Genomic DNA, 9,054 nt, shown 5'->3' with positions numbered 1-9,054 from the left:
ACCTGTCATTCAGGGCAGGTGGGGCAGAGGCTCACCTGTTTTGAGCTCCACATTTTTGGCATTTTTTTAAAATATAAAAACATGTTATTTTGGTATTAATACGTGTCACATATCAGTTTGCAAACAATGTAAAAAAAAAAATATATCAATATTTGAGTTAATAAAGCAGCATACAAACATTGTCTCTTTTTTTTTTCTTGAGTAAGACAGCACCAAAATGCAGGTGTTTCAGCCTAACTTAGTGCTTTCTGTGGTGGTGGGGCAAGCCAGCAGAAAATACGTTGCGCCGTGATTGGCTCCGTGTTCTGTCACTCATGGGGACACCATGTCACCGCCAAGCCTAAGGGTAGACCTAAAAAATTCTATAGCCCTTTGGGTACTGCCATAGAAGTGCCCATCCAAGAAGGCTCAAGGTCATTGGCCACAGATAAAATGACGTCAAATCACATTATATGTACAGTATCTTTTGATTGGACTGATCATGTCAACATCATACTTTCAAAATCTTAGCTAGCAGTTATCATGAATCAAGTCGACAGTCTACTGGCAAATCCTCTTTAATCCTTGTCATATGAAGAGAAATAATGAAGAGAAATTATAGATAAAACGTATTGTGCTCATCGGCCATTGGACATAAACATTACACAACAAGTTGGAAATCGCAAATTCAATAATAAGTGGTTTGGAAGGAATCAGTGACAGTGGCTGTGTGGTCCCAAATCTGTGATTAAGGGCTTCTTTTCCAATGTTGAACTTTTACCCCCCCCCCCCCCCCTCAAGGTGCAGACCCCGGAATGCCCGGAATGCGACTCCCGACTGGCGGGCAGCCCTGGCGACTCCCGACTGGCGGGCAGCCCTGGCGACTCCCGACTGGCGGGCAGCCCTGGCGACTCCCGACTGGCGGGCAGCCCTGGCGACTCCCGACTGGCGAGGCTGGGCTGACGCACTATACGCCTGATGCGTGGGGCTGGTACTGGACGTGCCAGCCTGGAGACACGCACCTCCATGCTAGTGCGTATAGCGGGAAACACCGGACCGTAGAGGCGTACTGGCGGTCTTGAGCGCAGGGTTGGCATCACCCCTTCAGGCTCGATGCTTACTTCGCCCTGGCACATGTGGGGCGCTGGTACTGTGCCTACCGGCCTGAAAATCCCAGGCCTCACCACAGCCCCAACCCCAAAGCACGGGACCTGTCCAGTCTGTTTCAGCCTAAACAGGGTACGGGGAGCTGGCCTGGGGCTCCCTTCTCGCCCCGTAAAACAGCCCTTGTGCCCCCCCCAAAAAAAAAATCTTGGGGCTGCCTCTCGAGTTTACTAAACTCTTCCATAGCCCTGGAAACGCTCATCCTTATCTCTGCCCACGTCCATCCTTCCTCCTCGTTCGTCCGCTGCTTGGTCCTTTGGTGGTGGGTAGTTCTGTCACAGGTGTAGCTGTGTTGAATAGACCAAATCGCAGCGGGTATGTGGATACTCATATTCTTTTAATGAAAAAACACAAAAAGCATCCACAGGGAAAACAATAACCAGTACTCACGACAACAGGAACAGTTTTGCAGGCTCACAAAACGCAGTGCAAAAACAACTACCCACAACCCCAAAGAAAAACACACACTACTATACAGGACTCCCAATCAAAGGCAACTCAACACACCTGCCTTCAATTGGGAGTCCAATCACCAACACAACACTTAACACACAAAAACCTGCCACGTCATGAATTCTGTCGCTGTACATTTCAAAGTGCTAAACAAATAGTTATATTGATTCCGTCCGTCCTAGCTCGCTTATTGTCTTAATCGAATTTACGGATTGCCTCTTATCCGCTTGTCATCCCCTTATGCCGTAGTTTGTACATCTCTATTGTCATTATAAACCACATTTGTTTAAGCAAGTCAGCCATGTCAGATATGTTTTTTTAAAAGGCAGTAAATGAGGCTGAATGAACTGTTTCCCTGCCAGACAAGGCTCCGCTGATAGCCAGGTATAGCAGTGGTAAGATGTTGGGACAGCTTTATGTTTGTGGGCACCGTTTGTCACCGTTATAGTGCAATTAATGTATTGTTTAGTGTTGTGTAGTGGCTTTGCTGGCATGCATCCTACTTTCTTTTTTGTTGTTGTTGCCCCACCAAGATTTACATGCTAAAATCTCCACTAGTTGAGAGTGACTGGATGGAGGTAACATAAAGGCAGCTAGGACTCGTTAAAATAGGTTGTTGCTTCCCTCGGGTGCATTGAGAGGTCTCGGAGAGGATCTTTGACAAACTCAACATTCATAACCCACAAGAAAAACCCCTACAGCCTTACAAGAAGTACTGGTCTACCTTGTCCCTCACTTTCGAACTTGCACTAGGCCTACCATACTTTACTCTCTTTTCTCTTATTGACATTTTTTCATTTTTATTTGGAAACTAATAGCCTATATCCCTATAGCCATGTCAAGATATACTTTTATTATGCATAAGAAGCGGTTGGTGTGTCACATTTAGGATATTATTTCTTCGTCCAACTGTTCTCTTTCCAGACAGCCAAGCTGTATTGAACACATTATTTCTAGGCCTACACAGTATTGCACTGAAACTACACTGGACGAAAATATAAACGCAACATCTAAAGTCTTGGTCCCATGTTTCATGAGCTGAAATAAAAGATCCCAGTAATTTCCATATGCACAAAAAGCTTATTTCTCTCAAATTTTGTGCACAAATTTGTTACATCCCTTTTAGTGAGCATTTCTCCTTTGCCCAGATAATCCATCCAGTTGACATGTGTGGAATATCAAGAAGCTGATTAAACAGCATGATCATTACACAGGTGCACCTTGTGCTGGGGACAATAAAAGGCCACTCTAAAATGTGCAGTTTTGTCACACAACACAACGCTAACGAGTTGTCAAGTTTTGTGTGTGCGTGAAATTGGCATGCTGACTGCAGCATGTTCCCCAGAGCTATTGCCAGAGAATTTAATGTCAAATTTCTCTACCATAAGCCCCCCCACCAGCTCTGACTTTGCTGATAGCTACATTGTTGAGGAAAAATATACTTACTATGACTGTGATATGTGGTTGTCCCAGCCACCACTAAGACGAATGCACTAACTGTATGTCCCTCACAGATAAGTGTCTGCAAAATTAAATTACTTAAATGTAAAATGTGAAAACCATCAACTTCAGTTGACAGAGCTGAGCCTAAACAATATTAAAGGCAATCTTCAAAGACCTTAATCAGACCATAAACAATCTTCAAAGACCTTAATCAGTGTTGCTGCACAACAATAAATAACTGTATCATCAGCATAAAAATGAAAACTAGCATTTGACACCTTGCCATGAAACTGGACACTCTGAGTTCTATCTGACAGGTAACTCTTGAACCATGAGCTACCATGCTGTTTTTTTAAACCTGATTGAAACTTCAATATAATGTAATTGACACATCAAAACGTATTTCATTGATTAGACACTAGGGTCTCCAAGATTTTATCTAGAATCGATTGCTTAGAAATTGGCCTGTAGTTATTTAGGTTAAAGGGTTCACCTGCCTTTAACAGGGGAAGAACACAGGCTGACTTCCAAGCACTGGGGATGACATTTAGCTCATGTAGTCAGCTGCAAGTTTCAATAGATATGGATCAAGAGTTTTAGGACCAGCTTTTTTGTTGAGTCTTTTAGAGCTTTAAGTATCTGTCTGTCTGTCTGTCTGTCTGTCTGTCTGTCTGTCTGTCTGTCTGTCTGTCTGTCTGTCTGTCTGTCTGTCTGTCTGTCTGTCTGTCTGTCTGTCTGTCTGTCTGTCTGTCTGTCTGTCTGTCTGTCTGTCTGTCTGTCTGTCTGTCTGTCTGTCTGTCCATAATTATTGACACCCTTGATAAAGATTAGCTAAAAGGACTGTATAAAATAAATAAGACAAATACTGAGCTATATTTTATGCAAAACAGGTTTTTTTCAAATGATATTTTATACTAATTCAATTGTTCCTAGAAATATATTTTGTTTAACAAGTAATAAAAAGTTAGGGGTAAAAATTATTGGTACCTCTGTTTTCAATACTCTAGCACACTCCCCTTGCGTGAATAGCGACACTGAGCCTTTTCTAAAATGTTTTATGAGATTGGAGAACATATTGGGAGGGATCTTAGACCGTTCCTCCATACAGAATCTTTCCAGATCCTTGATATCCTTTGTCTGTGCTTATGCACTGCCCTCTTCAATTAAAACTACAGGTTTTCAATGGGGTCCGAGTCTGGGAACTGAGATGGCCATTGCAAATATAGATTTTGTGGTCAATTAACCATTTCTTTCTGGATTTTGATATGTGCTTGTGGTTATTGTCTTGCGGCCAAGTTTCACCCTCCTGGCAGAAGCAACCAGGTTTTTGGCTAAAATGTCCTGGTACTGGTCTATGATGCAGTTGACCTTAAAAAAGGCCCCAGGACCAGTGGAAGCCAAATAGCCCCCATACCATCAACGATCCACCACCATATTTTACAGTAGGTATGGGGTTATTTTCTACATATGCATATTTTTTTTACGCAAATCACACTACTGGTGTGTGTGGCTAAAGAGTTCTATTTTCATGTGATCCAGCAAACGTAAAAGCCTGGAGTTTGGATTAGAACTGGTGCAATTGTCAGATGACATGAAAATAGAGGTCTTTGGCCACACACACCAGTAGTGGGTTTGGCGTCCAAAAATTGAAACATATGCAGAAAAGTACCTCATACCTACTCTAAAATATGGTGGTGGATCTTTGATGTTTTGGGGATATTTTGTTTCCACTGGTCCTGGTGCCCTTGTTAAGGTCAACGGCATCAATAACTTTACCAACTACCAGGAGATTTTTGCCAAAAACCAGGTTGCCTCTGCAGGCTGAAAGGAATGCCAGTGCCAGCAGCAAGGTAGGAATTGTGACGCAGGGTCAATCACAGTAAAACTCACTGAGGCCCTCTAGTGGTCACCATGTCCCTGATTGAGGATTGCTGTTGTGAAGAAATGTACCGGTTTGCATAGTATAATAGGCCAACATTTTCACAAGTACAAATATGACAGTTCTTCTGAGTGGTTGGTGTCAGTTAGAAAAGCATCCTCGACAAAACATTCAATTACATAGCCATTATTTCAGGGTAAGGGAACAGAGAAAAGAGACTAGAGGGTAACCTGTGTAAGTACAAGTAGTTATTTCTGTTTACCAAGAAAATACCAAAAAGAGAGCACCTACGTTGTAAACACTGTATAACCGCTACTTTCTAGCCAGTTACTGTACATAGCAATTAGTCCTGATTCAACTTCCTGAGATAATGTAAACAGCCTGATGGCCCAAACGGTCTGATGGCTTCAGAAAACACCTGATTTGTACAAAATGAGGTCTGATTGGAAGGTCAAACAAGGGACTGCATTCTTTGACAGATGATAGGATGATGCATTGACTCTTGCCAAATCCTCATCTTCCTGTGCTAGTGTAGCGCATTGGGATATGTGAAATGTACTCCTCAGCGTTAAGTGTTTCACTTGCTTCGTCTCATTAGCTAGCTTCAGAGGTGGCGCGATTGGCTAAGATGCTTGAGGAGGGTTCTCATGTGTGTTTGGAAGGCAGAGGTCCTGATTTCAAACCATGTATGGGAGGAAGTGGTTGTTGCTAAGTGTGCAGTGCAATGTCCTTTACAGTGGTGCCTAGTGACTAGGATCTACAGTTGTGCTCAGCTCAATGCTGGGGTCTCTGTTGAGTAAGTTTGAGGGGTGAATGTAGTGCATGAGGATGTGTGACACGTACTCCTCAGCCTTATATGTTCCCCTTGTGTCGCCTCATTAGCTAGCTTTTGAGGTGGCGCGATCAGCTAAGACGCTTGAGGAGAGAGGTCACGTGTGTTTGTAAGACATAGTTTCTGAGTTTGAGCCAGGCAGATATGGGCCGTATTGGGAGGAAGTGGCACTGGCTAAGCAAGCAGCGTGACGACCTTTACACTAGGTCCAAACACATTCCCCAGTGTTCACTACAGTAAAGGTTAAGCTGTTCCCAGACAAAACTGTCCCGTGTTACAGGTGTTCCCCAGACAGACAGATTAGTACTTGGGGTTATTGTCTTGCTGGAAAATCCACTTGCGGCCTCTTGCTACTGGCACTGACATTCCTTTCTTTCTCCCACACATTTAAACCCACTGGATTTGTGTAAGTTCCACTTTAACAGGCCTTTCCTTTTACTGTAAATCAATGAAGGGAAGTGAACAAGTGCACACTTGGGGCAGAATAGGACACACAATTGGTAAGTATTGAGTTCAATAGGGCTCAGAAAGGAGAGGGTTGAGAAAAAACCTTGGTGTATAGTAGTAAAACACTGCCATCTACAGGATTTAAATAAGTAGTCTATAGATATAGTATCACGTCTCCAAGAAACTGTAGGCTGGGTTCTTTGAGTAAATCTCAATTGTATTTCATTGATTCCACATGACCTCCTCGCTGGCTTACAAGGCATTTAGCCAACTAAACTACTTCATCACTTGAGTTCTACTATGATGTTTTTGTAAGTGTACATTTGTAAGTGTATATTTTTTTTACTTACATAATTGTTTCAAATCCCTTTGCACCCTCTGCTGTTTGTGATACAGTATAGCCTGCCCTATAGTTACTATATTACAGTGTGGGACCTTGGTGTAATATGGTAATTCGTCCATATCTACACTAGGTGGCAGTAGTGTATTGGAATGTAGCATGAAGACTAAACCATGGTATTATAGCATACTTTGCCTGAGCAAGTCGAAAATCGGGGGTTCAGTTTATGTTACGTTTCAGCTGATAAGAACAATGTCCGATGATATAGTATAGGGATGGGCAACGATGATATAGTATAGGGATGGGCAACGATGATATAGTATAGGGATGGGCAACGTTGATCGGGGTGGGAGCCACAATAAAAATCTGAACTCATGATGAGGGGCTGTGTACCCACATCCAGACCCACACATGCAGTCAGAGCCGGCCCTAGCCTTCTGGGGGCCCTTGGTGTTATATGGGGTTATGTTTTCCTTTAATACTACAACCTACTATGCAGGGGTTGAAATAGGCCACGGCATGTGTAACCAATAAACTGTACTCAGACCATTTAGTCTGAACTTGTGGTTGTATTCCTTTCCATTGGGAATTCGGAATTATCATCCCATCACTCCAGCAAACTTCCCAGAAAACTGTTTATGAATGTAACAGTTAAACTGGTTTGTTGAGTGTAGGGAAAACCTACAAGACATATTTTAGCACCTACTGTACCACTACTCATTCAAAATTTGCAGAAAGTTCTCCTAGAAACAACACATTCAGATTTACAGTTTGTGTTCCTTGAGCAAATATGTACGTTAGCATTTGACTTGCATTAGCAGGGATATGAATCACATTTCATTGATACTTAGAGCACCGTGAATGTGTTGGGCGGGTCTAGGGTCTATTGGAGAGTGGCTTTCTATAGGCACTATGAAACAGGCCTCTACACGCTCTGTTGGGGCTGTAAGTCATCTTTAGATGTGTTTCAATAGATCATGTCAAAATGCTTTCATCGAGGATCATACTTTTCTAAAGATGTTTGTCATTGAGTTAATCCTTACAGAAAAACCACATGATTTCACATGACATTTCACATGTGAAAACGTGTTTTTGGAACACTTTATATGTGACATTTCACATGTGAAAACAAAAAACAGGTAACATACAGTGTGTTCAACATTGAATAACATTGAGCAGAATAATATACCCCACCAACATTAGACTATACAGAAAACCCTCAAATGGCTGAAATAAGTCAAATAAATCAATGATGAGAGCAGTCAGATTAACTGAAATAGAAGCAAAGATCACACTCTTTTGCTAAGTGCAAAGATGTATTATAGGTAGGCGATTGCTACAGACTTAGTGGTGCAACAGAAAGATCAGTGCACCTACAATCCAGAGGTTGTGAGTTCAAATCCCAGATAGGGTAGTATTTTAGCTGAACAGCTTACCACTTACTTTAAACAACCATACCATTATTTGAATTATAATGGTTTGGGACCTTAAGGAACATCATGTGATGTCCTGATGACTGGTAAAACAAATGTCTTGAGAACATCGTACAAAAATCCTAACCTGTCCTCAGCCTTATGGAGAAAACACATGCATTTCAAGTGATCACGTTTTCACATGTCAAATGTCACCTGAATTGTTCCAAAAACACATTTTCACATGTGAAATTTCACATGTGAAGTGCTCCAAAAACATATGTTTTAGAAATGGTGGGGATACAGTAGCATATTTGGGGGCATGGTCTAAAATATGTTGTATTTGTGGCAACCATAAGTGGAAATGGTGTTCCAGTTTATCGTTATGTTGAAGAAGGTTGAGCACCTCTTTTGACACTGTCAGTTCTGCAATCAGTTCTGCAATTGCTGTACTGTTAAGAGGTTACTCTGCATTTTCCAGTAGCTTAATGGCAGCTGGTTGATAGAAGTTCATGTTTAATTTTCAGTGACTTACTTTCAACCAGTTGCAATTGGATTAATGAATAATTCACATCTACAGTAATTTACTGTAGCTAATCTGTCACACTCACTAACCTGATGGTGTAGCAGGGAAGTGAATATTACAATGACATGGTGACTAGCCATATATTAAATACTATATGGCTCTTTGGTATCACATACACTTGATCACTAATAATCAGAATCATTTGATCATCTTCTTGATCATTGATCCTACTCCCACAAACCTATGTGAACTTTCCTCCACATCTAAATGTGATGAGTTTGCAGCATATTTCAGAGATAAGATAAACATTAGGCTGGGTATCAGTCAAGCAAGACCTGATGAGAAGTTTAATGATATGTGCCCTGTAGCCTACCACGCAAATGAATCTATTTTCCCTGGTTGACACAGACATGCTGAGGAAAGTGATATCACAACTTAAGCCTTCTACCTGCCTTCTACCTGCCTTCTCGATCCTATCCCCACCACCTTCTTCAAACAGTTTTTAATTGCATACAGTTGAAGTCGGAAGTTTACATAAACATAGGTTGGAGTCATTAAAACTCGTTTTTCAACCACTCC

The sequence above is a fragment of the Salmo salar genome, chromosome 09 (genome assembly GCF_965601325.2).
Source record: "Salmo salar chromosome 09, fSalSal1, whole genome shotgun sequence".
NCBI lineage: Eukaryota > Metazoa > Chordata > Actinopteri > Salmoniformes > Salmonidae > Salmo > Salmo salar.
The sequence above is the reverse complement of the archived record's forward strand: the minus strand, read 5'-3'. Positions refer to the sequence as shown.